Source organism: Schistocerca serialis, chromosome 10, assembly GCF_023864345.2.
Source record: "Schistocerca serialis cubense isolate TAMUIC-IGC-003099 chromosome 10, iqSchSeri2.2, whole genome shotgun sequence".
NCBI classification, from domain to species: domain Eukaryota; kingdom Metazoa; phylum Arthropoda; class Insecta; order Orthoptera; family Acrididae; genus Schistocerca; species Schistocerca serialis.
In genome coordinates this window covers 111,693,219-111,712,284 of record NC_064647.1, presented here as the reverse complement: position 1 = coordinate 111,712,284, position 19,066 = coordinate 111,693,219, and the positions used below count along the sequence as shown (strand labels likewise).

General features: G+C 44.9%; 1 long non-coding RNA gene across 2 annotated transcripts in view; it reads right to left on the bottom strand.

Annotated features, from left to right (window-relative positions):
* Positions 1-19,066, bottom strand: part of LOC126425008 (uncharacterized) — an 80,768-nt gene that overhangs the window by 31,098 nt on the left and 30,604 nt on the right. For both annotated transcript variants that reach the window (XR_007576246.1, XR_007576245.1), the window contains exon 2: positions 8,900-9,140. This is a non-coding gene — a long non-coding RNA (uncharacterized LOC126425008). The remainder of the gene's footprint in view (positions 1-8,899; positions 9,141-19,066) is intronic.

Genomic DNA, 19,066 nt, shown 5'->3' with positions numbered 1-19,066 from the left:
TAGGGTTATCGTCAACTGCACGAAGAATTGCCTCGTCCATTGCAGGTGTCCTCGTCGTTCTAGGACTTCCCCAGTCGCGAGTCATAGGCTGGAATGTTCCGTGCTCCCTAACACGCCGATCAATTGCTTCGAAAGTCTTCCTGTCGGGACACCTTCGTTCTGGAAATATGTCTCGATACAAACGTACCGCGCCACGGTTATTGCCCCGTGCTAATCCATAAATCAAATGGGCATCTGCCAGCTCAGCATTTGTAAACATTGCACTGACTGCAAAACGACGTTCGTGATGAACACTAACCTGTTGATGCTACGTACTGATGTGCTTGATGCTAGTACTGGAGAGCAATGAGTCGCATGTCAACACAAGCACCGAAGTCAACATTACCTTCCTTCAATTGGGCCAACTGGCGGTGAATCGAAGTACAGTACATACTGACGAAACTAAAATGAGCTCTAACATGGAAATTAGGCGTTCCGGACACATGTCCACATAACATCTTTTCTTTCTTTGTGTGTGAGGAATGTTGCCTGAAAGTTTGGCCGTACCTTTTTGTAACACCCTGTATGTGTCTAGGTAACACTGCAAGGTCACAGTCTAATGTGAGTGGGTGTGAAATGCTGATACATTAATATCTGATGTAACTGTCAGAATGTTGAATGCAAAAGGGCACGCTTTGTGTTCCATAGGTGCCGGATGTCAGATTTTGGGGTGGAGTTCCATGACTGTTGCAGTTGGTCTGTCAACACAGAGGTACTTGATGGTGTTTGTGGACGAAGCTGCGGTTGTGCGGTTGTTGTCCGATGATGTCCCATTGAAACGTCCCCTTAGAAAAAATTAAAAATGACAGTGCTGGAAACCTCTTACAATTTTTTGATTTTCAAACAGCTGAGCAAAACTGAACGTACTCAGAGATTTCCCTCTTTACTTGTTCTGATCATCACTAAACTGACACACAATATTTTTAGTGCAACGCAATCTGACTTTCAATAATCTCAACAAAAGAATGGCAATGACTAACAATAACCTATACTTTTCATGAATCACTTACCTCACAAAAATCTTCGTCACTCCAACTACTGCAATACAGCGAGCGCCAATAATGCCAGCTAAATAAAAGATTCTAACTACTAAAGGCACTAACAACTGATAGGCATAGTTAGCAAATGAAAGATTTTGATAGAGAACAAACAATGTATTTACCTTAATAGTGTTCAAAACTCATAATATACTGGATGATCAAAAAGTCAGTATAAATCTGAAAACTTAATAAACCACGCAATAATGTGGATAGAGAGGTTAAAATTGATACACATGCTTGGAATGACATGGGGTTTTATATATTTAAAAAAAATTTAAAAAAACACACACAAAGTTCACAAAATGTCCGACAGATGGCGCTGAACAGAAAAACGTTACCTGAAAAGGCGCTTTTAGTGAAGCTGTATTATCAGAATGGGGAATGTGCGAGTTCAGCGTTACGATACTATCACCATAGGAAGGGGATTCGAACGGGTAAAGGTCCGTTGACAAATGCAGCTGTGGCGAGAATGATTTCGAAGTTCGAAGCCACGGGTTGTTTAGACGATAGACCCCGTACTGGCCGACCGAGCGCAAGGCGTAATGCTGCTGAGGCAGTTCAGGAAGAAATGGAGACTGCAGCGGGTTAGTCTATGCACGGGGAAGTCAGCGCTCGTGCAGTCGCACGTCCCACCGGCATTCCATACACTACGTCCGCCCCAGTAGCTGAGTGGTCAGCGTGACGGATTGCCGTCCTCTGGGCCCGGGTTCGATTCCCGGCTGGGTCGGAGATTTTCTCCGCTCAGGGACTGGGTGTTGTGTTGTGTTCATCATCATTTCATCCCCATCCGGCGTGCAGGTCGCCCAATGTGGCGCCGAATGTAATAAGACCTGCGATATGGCGGCCGGACCTGCCCCGCGAGGGGCCTCCCGGCCACTGACGCCAAACGCTCATTTCCATTTCCATACACTACTATTTGGCTGGCCCTGAGGCGTACCCTCCGATGCCATCCGTACAAAATCCATCGGCATCATGAACTGTTACCTGGTGATTTAGTGAAGCGGAGGGCATTTGTGGTGTGGGCGTTTCAAAAGATGGTGGAAGATGACGTTTGGTTGAGTAACGTGCTGTGGACCCACGAAGCTCATTTCACGTTCCGAGGGTCTTTCATCGCCCACAACTGCAGAATTTGGGCTACCGAAAATCCTAGCACTGTCGTGAAAACTCCATTGCACGACGAGAAAGTCACAGTATGGGTTGGATTTACCACATCTACAGTTATCGGGCCTTTTTTCTTCGAGGAAATGCGTGATTCTGGTTTTGTAACTGTTACCGTGACGGGTGAGAGGTACGCCGATATGTTACAGAATCGCATCATCCCCAGCCTGACTGATAAACGCCTGCTGGGACGTACGATGTTCATGCAGGATGGGGCTCCACCCCATATTGTTAGACGCGTGAAAGATCTCTTTGCGCGTCGTTTGGTGATGATCGTGTGCTCAGCCGCCACTTTCGTCATGCTTGGCCTCCCAGGTCCCCAGAGCTCAGTCTGTTCGATTATTGGCTTTGGCGTTACCTGAAGTCGCAAGTGTATCGTGATCGACCGACATCTCTAGGGATGCTGAAAGACAACATCTGACGCCAATGCCTCACCATAAGTTTGGCCATGCTTTACAGTGCTGTTCACAACATTATTCCTCGACTACAGCTATTGATGTAGAAAGATGGTGGATATATTGACCATTTCCTGTAAAAATCATCATATTTGCTTTGTCTTACTTTGTTATGCTAATTATTGCTATTCTGATCAGATGAAGCGCCATCTGTCGGACATTTGCTGAACTTTTGTATTTTTTTAGTTCTAATAAAACCCCATGTCATTCCAAGCATGTGTGTCAATTTGTACCTCTTTATCTACATTATTCTGTGATTTATTCAGCTTTCAAATTTATACTGACTGATCACCCAGTATATATATATATATATATATATATATATATATATATATATATATATATATATATATATATATATATAATTTTGTGACATCCAATTAAACAAATTTCCTTTTTCTGACGGACACACGTCCACATCGTCCGCTCAAAACTCCGCCATCTCTCTCCCCACATCCACCACTGCTGGTGGCTCAATTCCAATTGCCCAATGATACGCGCTGTTGACATCAAACTGCCCAACACTACAATAGCGAAATTCCAACAAAGAGTCCAACCAGGCACCGACTGCACACAGCGCAGTCAGCGATTTTCATACAGAGCACCACTTGACGTTATCAACATGAAAACCTAAGCAGCCTACTTACGCCATATACGCTCGATTGGAGACAGATCTGGTGATCTAGCAGGCCAAGGCAACATGTCGACGCTCTGTAGAGCGTGTTGGATTACAAGAGCAGTAAGTGGGCAAGCTTTATTGTGTTGGAAATCATCCCCTGGAGTGGTGTTCATAAATGGCAGCACAGTAACTCGAACGACTGGATTGACGTACAAATTTGCAGTCATGGTGCGTTGGATAGTGTGCTCCTGCTGTTATACGAAATCGCACCCCAGACCATAACTCCAGGTGTAGGTCCAGTGTGTCCAGCACGCAGGTAGGCTGGCAGCAAGCCCCCACCTGGCGTTCTTCTAGCCAACATACAGCCATCACTGGCACTGAGGCACAACCAGCTTTCGTCATAAAGCACAATCCACCCTGCTCTCCAATGAGCTCATCTTTAACACCACTGGAAGTCGTAAATTGTAGCCACCCTCCGTCGATCTGCTCTCATCGACTTCTCTGACATAAGTTATTGATGTGGTTACCTACTGTAGATGCCAGACTGTTTGTTATATCTACAGGGTGAAAAGTATTTAAACCGACAAACTCTGGGAGGTTGTAGGGGGCATCAAAACAAATATTTTTCCCTAATGTCATTTTTTCCTATGAGCATTATCTACACCGGTGGAGGCCGTATTACGCTCTTCAATTGTTAGAGGCCATATTGCGATCTTCAGTTGCTAGAGGGCGTATTACACTCTTCAGTTGTAGGCAACTGCTGTCCACATTGTAGTAGTGCATTGTCTCTGTTTACTAATGGAGCGATACACCTGGAGTGAGTACACTGATATGGTTGGTGCGTACTACGTAGCGCACCACAACGGACGAGCTGCACAGCGGGTTTATCAACAACAATATCCTAATCGCCGTATCCGTTATCATACGACCTTTGCAACTGTGTACCAACGTCTGCGTGAGACTGTGTCATTTAGCAGATTACCTGGACAGGGACGCCGTCGCACGGTAAGAACGCTGCAATTTGAGGAAGCTGTCTTGCAGCATGTGGAGCGGGATCCTTCAGTCAGCACTCGTGCAATTGCACGTAACATGGGGACGAATCAGACGAATGTAAGAACAGTCCTTCGAGAGAAATTGTTACGGCCATTTCACTTACAGCGTGTCCACAACCTGGAACCAGTTGATTATCCCCCCCTCCTCCCCCCCCCCCCCCCCCCCCCCCAGTGGTATCTGGAACAGTGTGAAATGCATCCTACATTTCCAGCCTCTGTGTTGTTTACCGATGAAGCAACGTTCGGGCGTGATGGAGTCTTCAACATGCACAATTCGCATGTTTGGAGTGAGGATAACCCACATGCCACAGTTACTAGCGCTCATCAAGTGCGGTTCTTCGTTAATGTGTGGGTCGGTGTTGTTGGGGACTGTTTAATTGAGCCGTTTCTGCTGCCTAGGCCATTAAATGGCAGCAGGCACTATTACAATTTTCTCTCCAGAGCATTGCCAGAATTGCTGGAAGACATCAAGCTCCCTACAAGACAACGCATGTGGTTCCAACATGACGGGGCGCCGGTACATTTCAGTAGTCGTGTGCGTCGATTCCTGGACCGACGTTTCCCAGAAACGTGGATTGGCAGAGGTGGTCCTGTACCATGGCCTGCTCGATCGCCACGTATGTCCCCTCGCGAGACTTTTTCGTGTGGGGAGAGATGCGTAACTTTGTTTAGGCAACTCCTGTTGAATCAGAAGAGGATCTAGTTGCCCGGATAATAGCAGCAGCAGGATCAATTCAGGATACTCCTGAGGGTTTTGCCCGTGTCAGACAGAACATGATCCGACGGTGTAACCTTTGTTTACGTGTCAATGGAGGCATTTTTGAAAATCTGCTGCAATTCAAATTGGGTTGTGTTAATGTGTTGCCTCTTGGTCATAAAAAAATGGAAAAGTTTTTGTTGGTTTAATTAATTTGCTGCCAGAGAAATCTTCCTCTAACGGTTTAAATACTCCTCATAGGAAAAAATGATATGAGGGAAAAATATTTATTTTGATGTCGCCTACAACCTCCCAGAGTTTGTCGGTTTAAATACTTTTCACCCTGTATATTTTAGGTGCGGCAGCCACAAACATCTTCATTGTAACGGCGACTAAATTTCGGGTTTTCATTCTAATAATTAATGTAAACTTTTTGCTCAGTCGATCACCCTTCATTTGTTGCTCCATTACCGACGACGAGATAGTTAATAACGTTTTTGGATGTTAGTTCTTATTTACTAATACACGCGTAATTATGGAAATAACTTTACATTTTTATTAACAACACTCAATAATAATTAAATGATCATGAATGATTGCGTTTAGCATAGAGGCAAAAGGAGGGTTGGTCCTACAATTACTCTCGGCAATTACGGCAACTAAAATGTGCGTGATTTTTATAATTCGTCACTCAAAGATATTATAGCAAGGGCTATGGTCCGTTACTATATGGCGATACAGTCACTCAAACTTCATACGCGTTTACTTTCACAAAGATAAGTGTCCTGTTCCGTTATTGTATTCAATTTAAGTCCCTTTATAGTCCCCAGATCCTATTATCAGTTATTCAGAATGTAACAGAATTTAATACCGAGTGCTCCTTTTTCTCACCCACACAATTCCTCAGATATTCTTAGTTCGTGGCCTTATGGCAAAAGTGTGTCGCATAAAAATTAACTATAGTCAATTTTCTTGCAGTTTAACAAAATTGCCGTGATCCCTTCCGTACGATAACAAACGAAAATGCCCGCTATATCGCAAGCCGCAGCTACGTAGACTTATTCAGAGCGCAGATAACAAGACAACTGAACTAACAATACCCACGCATGGTTTATACAGTAGAATTTGGGAAAAAAATTAGTCGCATTAAACCCTCCTTGATTTCCCTGACGCGCTACTTTCCTGCGGGCGTTATTCTGATGGGAAATTATACTTCGATAATTTTAATTAAAGCTTTTTCAGTGCTATTAATTATTTCTGATGTTATAGATCATCTCTCTCCTGTATGACAATAAGCCTGATAATATTGTTCTTAATTAAAAGAGCGGTTATAAAATGACTGGGTTTGGGGTCAATGGTCTGCACGTTGTCCTTGAAGGAACCGATTTATGAGAGTCCTTTGTGTCACTACTGCTCGAATCGCTGCACATGCAGTACGAAGCGCCAGAACCATACGCCGAACACGATGGTCAACCCTCTTGGTAGTGCCATGTGGCCGTCGATGGCCCAGTGTTCTTCTGCATGTACATTCTCGTGAGCACCGATTCTAGCAATGATGTACATTGGCTTCATTCCTGCCAAATCTTTCTGCGGGATAGAAGAAGGAACATCCAACTTCCTGTAGGCCATTACACGACCTCGTTCACTCCCAGTGAACTGTTAACAATGGTGTCTTTGTTGCCTAAAGGCGTTCCTAACATCAATTCACCGTATCGAAGGTGACTAACGGTCAAGACGTTTTTTTCCTTTATTGTTATTTTGACACCTTATACAAAAATAGGCCGGCAGCGGCAATATTACGCCCCTCTTCGGCCACAGATAATACATTTATTACAAGTGGAGACATCGAAAAACGAAACAAAACGGTGGATAGACAATTTAAAAATACATGAAGTCGTTCACAAGTGCAGCGTCCAAAGAAAAACGTTCTACACTCGGGTACTAACAGAGACGACAGATACGGCACACGTGAACGAAGGATCAAAAATGACGAAAGACTGAATCACTAACACGATGGCACACAGAAACACTGGCAACGATCTCCGGCGCACGAATGTTCACTTGACGTGTACGAGTCTGGGGACCTGCCAAAACGCATCTCGTGGTCGTGCGTTAGCGTTCTCGCTTCCCACGCCCGCATTCCCGGGTTCGATTCCCGGCGGGGTCAGGGATTTTCTCTGCCTCGTGATGGCTGGGTGTTGTGTGATGTCCTTAGGTTAGTTAGGTTTAAGTAGTTCTAAGTTCTAGGGGACTGATGACCATAGATGTTAAGTCCCATAGTGCTCAGAGCCATTTGAGCCAACCTGCCAAAAGGGGAAAACGGGGGGGGGGGGGCGAGGGGAGGAGGAGGAGGAGGAGGGAGAGGGGAGGGTTTAGATGCCAGTGGCAGAGGAGATGGAGGAAAGAAGGTAGGGAGGTAGGGGAAGCCTAGAAGGATGAGGGAGGGAGGGAGGGAGGAAGGGAGGAGGGAGAGAGGGTGCCCATGGGAAAAAGGACAGGGTGCGGTAGAGGAGGATCAAAGTTGGTAGGGGGGGGGGAGATGGAGGGGATGAGGGCATCATCAGGGAGGGGGAGTTGGTGGAAGCCACCTTGGGCGAGGATATGGAGGGTGGAGAGATGGAGAGCAGGTGGGATGTGGGAATGTAGGCGCAGCAGTGGACGGGGATGGGAGAGACAAGTGGGTGAGGGGGATCAAGTTTTGGGAGGTGTAAAGGATCCGTATCCGTTCGAGGAAAAGGAGGGGGTGTGGGAATGGGATGAGGTCATATAGGATCCGCCTGGGGGATGGGAGGCGGATGCGATAGGCGAGGCGGAGTGCATGGCATTCTAGGATTTGAAGGTATTTGTAAAAGATAGGAGGGGTGGAGATCCAGGCAGAATGAGCGTAGCAGAGGATAAGGCGGATTAGGAATTTATTGGTGTAGAGGATGGTGGAGGGATCCAGACCCCATGTGCAGCCAGAAAGGAGGAGACGGAGTTGGAAGCGTGCCTTGGCTTGGATAGTCCGTAGATAGGGGGTCCAGGAGAGGCGACGGTCAAGGGTGACGCCAAGATACTTGAGGGTGGGAGTGAAGGTGATACGACGGCCATAAATGGTGATACAGAAGTCGAAGAGACGGAAGGAAGGGGTGGTTTTGCCTACAATTATCGCCTGGGTCTTGGACTGTCAAGACCGTTATAGCGCGTAATTAACGTATACTTGACTTTCATCCTCATAGCAGCGCTACTAGCGCCACTATCATGCGACTGCCGCGAAATTTGAACAGACGTTATATTTCAGATGTACAAAGACATCTACAACATTCGGTTTACATCGCGCAACTCCTTCGTAGTGCTGCAATTTTTTCTCTGTCAGTGAATTTGTCCAGTGTGCTTAAAACCGACTGACATTGACAGGGTGTGGTACTTACATTTGGTCTCTGTCATTTTGGATGTTTTTACGGCGACTTTTATCACACAGTGTTACATAGCTGCTAGTGGAACCATTCCATGTAGACATGTTGGACAGGCCACACTGATACACCACGTAGTATGACCATGAGCATGCCCAAATACAAGAGATCCTCTCTGGTTTTCTGTTGCACTTCCATGTCGTCCTGTCTTCCTGCATGGATTCCATAAATCTGACTGCTACTTACATACCATTTTTGTGTTACGACTTACATCAGCACCAGACAGTCACATGACCATCTGGTTCAGTTCAACAACACTGTAGTGCTCCACGGCGACCACTGTGCTGTTTTGAGGGGGTGACTGATCTTCTTTCGTAAGTTTACCATGGATCTAACGGGACTGACAGAGAGAACATCTAGCCAGTGTAACCCTTCGCTCACACTCACCTTGCAGATGTTCCAGCGCTGCCTGTTCGTGGGTCCTTGTTGGCACTGTTCGATGGTTGTCACTGCTGGCCAGTTGAAGGGTGCTTCTCTTCAGAGAAGGTCTGACCCTGGGCTGGTTACTGCCGCAGTGCGTAGAGCTGAGAGCGAACTCCCTCAGTCAGAACAGACGCCAACTGACAAGACACCCTTTTACTATCGGCTGTTTAGCTTATAGGCACAACCCGGGCCAGACCAAGTCCCTCTGGAAACGAGAAAAGAGTTAGAACTCACATGCCACGAAAATGTCCTCTTTCAAGGAATATCAAACATCCATCAAAATCATGTCCTTTTTGGCACGATTTTTTTCACATAAAAGTAGCTGTTCTCAGTCATGCATTACTGTTCCTCAGTCTGGTTAACTGGAAAAGAAAGTAAAGAAAAAGCACATTTTTCTAACATTTATAGGAATTGGTTATACATCCTTAACTCATTCCTCTCCCCCTGTCTCTGCCCATCTCTTCTTCCCCTCTCTGTCCATCCGCCTTCTCCTCTGTCTGTCCATCACCCCCTCCCCCCTCTGTCTGTCCATCTTCTCCTGTCTTCTCTCTCCATCTCTTCCTGCGCTTCCTGCCTCCTCCACTTTGTGTCCATATCCTCCTTTCTGCTGTCTACGTCCACTTGGTCCCACTTAAATGTCTGTTTCCTCTTCCCCCTCTCTGACTGTTTATTTTTTTCTGTAAGTTCAGGTCCTGTAGTGGTATTCCTATTATAAGCCGATAAGCCATAAAAACAACGATCCTGTACATTAACAATGTATCACTATACACACACACACACACACACACACACACACACACACACACATATATATATATATATATATATATATATATATATATATATATATATATATATCGAAAAGTTTACTATTGTGCAAAAATTTGAAGGGAACCGGTCAAAAATTTTTCCCCTATGTAGATTTCTGGATGCATAGGGTGTCGTATTGTCCTGCTGGAATTGGGCAAGTCCGCCAGAATGCAGCAGGTCATCAGACAGGATGCTTACATATGTGTCACCTGTCAGAGTCGTATCTAGACGCATCATGGGTCCCATATCACTTCAACTGCACATGCCCCACACCATTACAATCAGAATAAAGAGCAAAACACTTATGATTAATCCCACTAATTAAGTAACATACTGCATACCAAATTGGGGGGGGGGGGAATGATTATGCACGAAAAACAATTTTTTAACTGGAATTATAATCATGGAGTGAACAGCACTATTCAAAACCTAGCAATTAGCAGAGAAGCCCAAGATGATGAAAGAATGTGTTGGTACAAGTTTAAATGGAGAAGCCCAAGATGATGAAAGAAAATGTTGGTACAAGTTTAAACACGCCTAGAGTCTCATCCGCTTATCTCCCACATTAGTAGCCCATAAACTGAAAACTTATAATTAATGTCAGGCCGATACCAGTCAGAACTCCATAAACACCAAACATGCATGTCTGATAAGAACATCGTAGTATTCCCTACAAGCTGTATGGAGAAGTCAAGGAGAACGCTGCCAAATCCCACTCACGAAATGCCATTAAGAAGCGAGCAGGGGCCTGTTTAAGTTTGGGCCTAAAAATGTAACTGGCTAAAAAATGATATGCTGACAAATAGATAATGCTAAATCACACTATAAGGAACCAATAAAAACTTCACCATCCTTAATTTCAGTATACGAGCTAAAAAAATCTATAAACAATTATTTTATTCTGTTGTGCTGGGTGTACACAGAAATTTGTCTTAACGCTGCTAGTTTCATTTTGTAGTTTTAAGTGCTTTTATTATTATGAGTCACTTTCTGTGAAGCTTACTGTGTAGTACTCCTTGAGATACACAATAAGTGTATTATTATGCGTGTGCCTGAAGATCGCATAATGGAATGCCGAAACTGGTAGTAAAAATAAAATAAAATAACACCTCAATTCCACAGCTGTTGGCGAATTTCATTGTTAAATACTTGAACAGCTGCTATCCCATGTCCACAATGGATCAACAGAGAATGAAATCATAAAGTGAAAAAAAGCTTTAAAATATTGACATTAATTTTCAGGGTGAAAGGATATCAGTGATAAGATTCTAGGATGACACCGCTGTCCACAGTCAAAGTGAGGAAGAACCGCATGGAATGAAGAATCTACTCATTTAGTGTGACTATTTATGCAGTGTCGTTGAAGTGTCTGAAGTTCTTATCAAATAGGCGAGTAGATTGCACTTTGATTATCAATGTGGCGGCACCATCATTTAAGATAGGAGTTAGATTCAGTGCAATATTTCTGAGAGCACAAGTTACACCCAGGTGCGGCCCTTTTGACAGTAAGTTACGCTGACCAGCGGGTGCGAAGTAGAATGGAGGCCACACAGCTATCAAATCGCTGAGAAGAGTAAACACAGCAGTTAGCATGGCGCGAGTTGCAGGCAGAAGGGGCCCACTGGTGCAACCTAGGTGTTATGAGTACATGACTCGGAGCGGCACATTACCAAAACAGTGGCACACAGCCGGATATAAATAGATGCCAGTTTTCTAACGAGGGGATTCAAGTGTGTGGCAGCTCTCTTGGATGGTGGGGCATGTTACACCACTGGTTACACATAGCAGCAGATGGGGGATGGGGCGCCAGCGTTGCAGTCTACGTCAGGTCACTGGTTCGACCCTCTGAGGCCAACACAGGGTCTCTATCAGCCAGTGGCAGGCCACTCAATGGCTCGCTACTGCAGGCAATCTGGTTGGCTCCCAACACATGCCAGAGGCATCACGAGGCGAAGGCTGCTGAATCAGCTGCCAGCACATCCTGATGTCGTCAAAACACTGCGGCTGTACACGGCCGGCACACTGCAGAATGTTGCACTGGTCACTGAGGTAGCCCTTCCGCACCAAGCTGTTTTGCAGACAGCGAAGTGGCGTCCTCAGCATCGCGGGACCCTTTGAAGCAGACAGGTGGGAATGCTGCACTGGGAATAATAAAATACCTGAAGATCACAGCCAAGTTTTAATACAGCGCATCCTGACAGTTTCCATCCATGTCGAACACTCCTCCACCGAACGCCAACATCTATATTTGGCAGTGATGGCTACATTTGGTGTCAGAATAGTTGGTGTCGTCTGTCCCACCGCCTGCATTACAAAATGTGGTGAGTGCTGACCAATTTTTCTTTTTGAGTGTTGGACGTTTTCTTTCTTTGCGTTGTCGGAGTAAGTGTTAGTGTGTTTGGGGCAGTAAGATTTTTTCTTTCATGGCATTTAATTACTATTGTATTGGGTTGAGTATGATGTTTTATTTATCTCCTCCTAAAATGTAAGATGAGATACTGACCTGCAGGAAGTCAGTTTATTTTTGTAGTTAAATGTTTTGTTTCTGTGGGATTTTGTAAGCTGAAATGGGACTAACTGGGAACGAAAGCAACACAATGGCAGAGTCAAGGATGCAAGGTGTGTTGGAGCCAGAAGCGGTACGGGTTTTGTTGGAAAAGGCAGCACAATTAACAGCGGACAATACGCAGTTGAGAAGTGAATTAACATCTAGGAGTGAGCAGGAAACTGCATCGGATCAGTCCCTTTTGCCTAGGGTGCTGCAGCAGCAGATTGATCCAGCTGCCACGAGTTTGATTATTCCATTTTCTGGCAAGGCATCTGAGGATGCGTGTTCGTTTGTGGAGGACTTGGAAACTTCAGCTGTGATGAATGGTTGGTCTGATGAACAACTTTTACTTGTAGGCCAGATTAGATTAACAAGTGAAGCGAAGACATTTGTAAGGTGTTCTCAGGCCTTAAGGAAGGCAGAACAGTTTAAGCAGTTGAAGGAGGCGCTTTTACAGAGACAGAATAGCGCTCGCTACTTTAGGGAGAGGTTGAGTACAATGACGAAGAGACAGGGAGAGATGGTACAGAAATTTGCGGAGAGAATAAGAGAAATTAACGAGTATACTTACGAGTTGGGTCAGAGCGATGAAGTAAATGGTGTTCTATTGCAAGAGGCCGAGCAAAGGGCACTCGATATATTTTCGAGGGGGTTACCGGCGCATACAGCGAGGAAAGCGCTTGAAGGGACTCCGAAAGATTTGTTTCCGGCCATTCAGTAGGCAATGGGGGTACGTGATAGACAAACAGTGTTTACAGTAGGTATAAAACGTTAGTGTCAGTGGCTACGAAGAGTGTAATGGGACAATGGAAGTTACCCACCACATTATAGGTTGTGTGGAGTGGAGAATAAGGAGGTCACACCTTTGGGGCCAGTGCCGGTTCTACCGCATAGGGAAAGTCCGATTTGATGTATGCATGGAGGTACTACCATGGGTAAGCGAGGGCTACGATGAGTAGATTTCTTGCATCAACATCATGCCAAAATTGATCTTGGACAACGAAGTATGGAACTTGGTGGAATGTTATTTCTTCTAGGGGAAACTGTTGTCGATGCAGAGCTGTTGCGAGGAGCGTTCAACGTAATGAACAAACCAAATGAGCTTCATAAATTAGCATTAAGGCTTAATTCACATGAGTGTGTGTCTGGTGGCACCGGGAAGTCGCTTTGGGTAAGTGTAGAGTCAAGTCTACCTGTGGATATGACATGTGTTATTGATCGATTGGAGGATAATGAAGTTTTGGATCGATTAGGTTGTTTTGTGAAACGTTGTATTGTACGAGTACAAGAGGGAAGCGATGGGCGAGTAGTCCCGGTGAATGTGGATAATTTAGCGCTGTAGACGCGAGTTTGGGAAAAGGAGTTTCAGTAGTGAATTTGGATGTACCAGATAACAAAGACTGGTGTTCGAGAGGTAGGCGTAGCGATCAACTGCCGATAGAACTGCATTGCATAACAAAATTAAGCATTTGAAAGGAGGAGAAAAAGAGCATATGGAAGAATTGTTGTGGGAATTTAAGGATTAGTTTTTTCAGCGAGGGCCGTTTCCAGCAACTCCATTAGTTCAACATAGGATACCAACAGGGAACGAAGCACCTGTTTACTGTAAACCATACAGAATACCGAGGTATTTACAGCTGTTTGTGGAGGATTTCATTGATCAGCAGCTTGCGGTCGGTATTATAGAGCATAGTAATAGTTTCTGGGGAGCGGGCATTGTTGTTGTGCCTAAAAAATCTATGGATGGGAACTAAGAAATATAGGTTCTGTTGTGACTACCGATACCTCAATAATAAGACAGTAATGGCTGCATACCCAATTCCAAACATATCAGAGACTTTGCATCACTTAGGACAGTGCCAGTACTTTTCTATGATGGATTTGACGAGTGGTTATCTTCAGTTAGAGGTGGCTAAAGAGGATCGTCCAAAAACTGCTTTCTCTACTCCTGGAGGCCATTATCAGTACATCAGAATGCCATTAAGTTTGAAAAACGCTCCAGCAACATTTCAGAGGTTGCTAACAGTGTGTTGAGGGGTTTGAAACCACTGTAGTGTCTTGTCTATTTGGATGACATTTTAGTGTTTTCAAGTAGTATGGAGAGAACACAGACAGCGGTTAAGGGAGGTCTTTATGAGATTAAGAGCAGCTCGTTTGACGTTGAGCCTGGAGAAGTGTCATTTTGCATAGGAAGAAGTGAAATATTTAGGTCATATCATCAGTAAAGACGGAGTTGTGAACAGATCGGAGGTTGGTACCGGCTGTAAGGGATTTTTGGGAGCCGAAAATAGTTAAGAAAGTGGAATCATTCATCGGAATTTGCAATTTCTTTCGAAAGTTTGTGAAGGGTTTTGCAGATTTAGCACAGGCATTGATGCGATTGTTACGGAAGGGTGTGAAATCTGCGTGGACAGAAGAGTGTCTGAAAGCGTTTGACAAACTGAAAGAAGTGTTAACTCCGGTTCTTGTGTTTCCAGATACTGAAAAGGAATTTATTCTAGCATGCGACGTATCGAATCAAGCATTAGGGTGTGTTCTTAGTCAGGAAATTGATGGGAAAGAACATCCTATAGCCTATGCGTCTAGGCAGTTGAATGCAGAAAAGAGGAATTACTCAACAACAGAGAGGGAGATGCTTAGCACAATCTATGGAATCACATATTTTAAATGTTATTTATATGGGAGAAGATTTCGGGTAGTGACAGATCATGCTGCGTTGAAGTGGTTGTTGGTGTTGAAGGATCCGTCCACTAGACTCGCTAGGTGGGCTGTGAGGATTAGTAAATTCGACTATGAGGTGGTGCACAAGCCTGTGAAGAAGCACGGTAATGTGGATGCACTGAATAGAAACATCATAGGTTATGACCTAGCAGTATGGCAAAAATTACAGGCCGTGGACCACGATTAGACGCAATTTAATATGTACATAGGTCTTCTGTTCAGGGAAAAGAAGTTAGCGCCAAAGGTAGTAGTGCCAGCGAAGCTGAGAGATGAGGTTTTAAAAGAAGCACATGATCACGTGTTACCTGGTCATGGTGGGACTAGAGCGACGAATAGGAGAGTGGCGGAGAGGTATTGGTAGTGGGGCAGGAAAGTAGATGTGGATCAGTATGTCAAGAATTGTATACCATATGTGCAGAGAGTAGATTTGAGTCGGAAACGGATTCAGCTGAAACGATTGCCGGAAGCGATTTGTCCATTTTCTATGTTGGGAATTGATGTCTTAGGACTTTTCAGCTGAACATCATCGGTGAACAGATTCGTTCTGACAATAATAGACCATTTTTCGAGGTATGTGGAGATGGTGGCTATGCCAAATCAACAGGCAACAATGGTCACACAAGAGTTAATAAACAACTGGATTTTGAAGTTTGGTGTACCAGAGACAATAATTACTGACCAAGGAACCAACTTCATGTCAGGTTTAATGAAGGAACTGTATAAATTGTTGAACGTAAAGAAGTTGAGGACGAGTGTGTGGCATCCACAGGCGAATGGGAGGACAGAATGGGTACACAGAACAATCTGGAAGATGCCGAGTTTTTTGTGGATTCTCATCACTGTCATTGGGACGAGTATTTGATGCATATTGCATTTGCATACAACGCAAAAATCCTTACCAATACCGGTTTGTCTCCGTTTGAAGTAGTGTACAGGCGAAAAATGGCGTCACCGTTTGATTTATTGAAGCTACAGAAAGGAAGGACCGGTGAATCTGTACGTCAGTTTGCAAGGACAATTCGGGATGTTTGAAAACGGGTACAAAAGGCGAATGTGAAGGCTTTGGAAAGGCAGGAAGACGCAGTGAAGCGGAACGGAAGTTTACCGCAGTACAGAGTAGGGCAATGAGTAATGCTATCCAGCCTCATATGCCAAAAGGGAAAATGAAGAAGTTCGTCACGAGGTATCAAGGACCATACCAAGTAGTTGAAACCACATTCCCCGTTAATTTTAAGCTTCAGCTGCCAACTAGAACAACGATAGTACACATTGGGCAGTTGCGGCCATTTAAAGGTTGTCCGGATGTGATTCTGGGCATGTCACAGGAACGGCAGACGAAAAAAGAGAGTGGAGAGAGGTGTGAAGCACGGGGAAAACCAGATAGATAGAGTACAGCATGATGTACCGTATGCTTTGCGATCCAGAAAGTAGTAGAGTATTTGTAGCTTTTGTTTTCTTGTTATGTATCATTGGGTTTGCGTAGATTAATTAGCCATTGTATTTTCATATGTTGTACGTGTTTTCGAGTATTGTGAGCCTGCTGGGACAGCAGTCTTTTTGAAGTGGGAGGAAGGGTTATGGTGATCACTGTCCTCAGGTCACTGAAAAGGGGAGCGTTGATCAAGTTGGTAGAAGTAAAAAACTGAGGAGGTATTGCTGATCTCTGCAGTTAACAGCTGGTACACCAAGATGTCAAGGAAGGAATTACAGAGCTGTCATAGAGGGAAGGTAACGGTATGTTCAGCCAGGGTGATAAGCACCAATCGCAACACATGCACGGTGCAGTTATTGTTGGCGAGGAGGAAAGAAATGGACTGTCCAAGGGACATGGTGGAGCCAAAATTGAGCTTGCAACGAGTCGGGATGCATTGCATCTTCTCCACCTACGAAAACTTGATGACAGTAGCATGTTGTTTTGAGCAGGGAATATTTGCAGAAGAGAAATGTACAGAGCTAGAGGGAAGCGCAATTTTAATCACTGGAACTGCGTGTAACAGGATAGGACCAACCTTCCATCTGCTAGCATCAATTTCAGGGCTCACGCACTTGAATGTTACACAGCCACAACTGCACTGGCCAGAAGCAACTTGAGAGTTTCTGCCAAGGCAGAATCTGACCTTGTTAAATCAAACTCTGGAGTCAGGACTGTTGAGATCCATAAAACCAGTTCATTTCAGAGCAAGAAGGTGCATATCAGCTGAGCAGCTTGTGCAGCATGTCGCTCAGTATAGGGAAAGGCAACAAGTAAAGATTGTTTTGAGCACCTCTGTGCCAAGTGCCATCACAGCCTTCACTTTGTTGTGTTTTGTTTTCATTCTGATCAGGCCCAGAGCCAACTTCAGCAGCTTGTGGACGGTATTATAGAGCATAATAGGGAACCGCTGGTAGTATAATCCCAGCTGATTGAATACCGAGTGCATAAGACAGGTAGGTAAGGGGTTGATCGAGCATTAAGTGGAATTTTTAAATTTTATCTCATGTCATGGAACAAGACCACATCTAAGTTTACTAACAGTAGTAGTAAATATGCCATAAGTACATGCCAACCCAAACAAGTTTAAGAGTAACTAGGGGTCGACCTGGGGGCCTGGTTTCAATGAGGGAATAATGCAGTGGCACCACCGTTTAAGATAGGAAAGTTAGATTCGGTGCAATATTTCTGAGTGCACAAGTTACAGCCAGACGTGGGCCTGTTGACAGTAAGTTATGTTGACCAGAGGTTGCGAAGTAGAATCGAGGCCAAAGGGCCATCAAAGCGACGAAAAGAGTAGACGCAGTGGTGTGCATGCATGAGTTAGACAGAAGGGCCCCACTGGTGCAACCTAGGGGTTATGAGTATGTGACTCGGAGCAGTACATAAGCAAAACAGAGGTACACAGCCGTGTATAAATCGATGCCGCTTTTCTAACGCGGGGATTCAAGTGTGGCAGCTCTCCTGGACAGTGGGGCATGATACACCACTGGCTACATGCAGTACCAGATGCGGCACCAGCGTTGCAGTCTACGGCAGGTCACTGGTCGACCCTCTGAGAGGCCAGCGCAGGGTCTGTAGCCAGCCAGCGGTGGGCCACTCAATGGCTCGCCACCACGGGCAGTCTGGTTGGCTCCCAACACATGCTGCAGGCATCCACAGGCGAAGGCCGCTGAGTCAGCTGCCGGCACGTCCTGACGTCGTCAAAACACTGCGGCTGTACATGTCTGGCACACCGCAGAATGTTGCCCTTATGCGCCAAGCTGTTTTGCAGACAGTAAAGTGGCGTTCTCAGCATCGTGGGACCCGTGACGCAGACAGGAGGGGAATGTGGCACTTTAGCTGGGATTAATATAATACTTGAAGATCGTGGTCGAGTTTTAATATGGCGCATCCTGACGGTTTCCATCCACATCCAACATCCCTCCACCACACGCCAACATCTACATTTGGCAGTGATGGCTACATCAATTAGATTTCAAGAGCAGACAAGTGCCTGGATTAATGGACAATCAGCTTAATAGCTCATGTATCAAATGGTTCAAATGGCTCTAAGCACTATGGGACTTACCATCGGAGGTCATCAGTTCCCTAGACTTAGAACTACTTAAACCTAAGGCCCATATTACACTATCAAATTTCTTTGTCAAATACTTTTGTCCAATATCTTTGTCAAAGATATTTGATGATGTAATAAGGAACTTTGTCAAATGTCGTCCAATATTTGATCAAATCGAGGGCCTCGCTGTAGATTTGATCAAAGAAGTCGCTTGTCTTCTGTTCACTGCAATGTGACATGTTACCACATGGAGCGCTAGCATCGCTGCATTCTGTCGTCTGTAGTGTTTTTATAAACATTGCTGGTAAATACAATTGGTGTGTGCCGACAACTACAAAATTAATAGAGATGTATTAAGCTGATGAGGCGCTTTACAACGTGAGGCACGCTGAATACAAAAATAATGAAGATTGGAGACCTAACCTAACCTAACCCTCTCCTGTAGCAAGGAATCAGTGTTACAGTGATCCTGTCTTCTGCAGATATAGCAGTTCTTAAGTGAATATTGTGCTTTGTGGTATG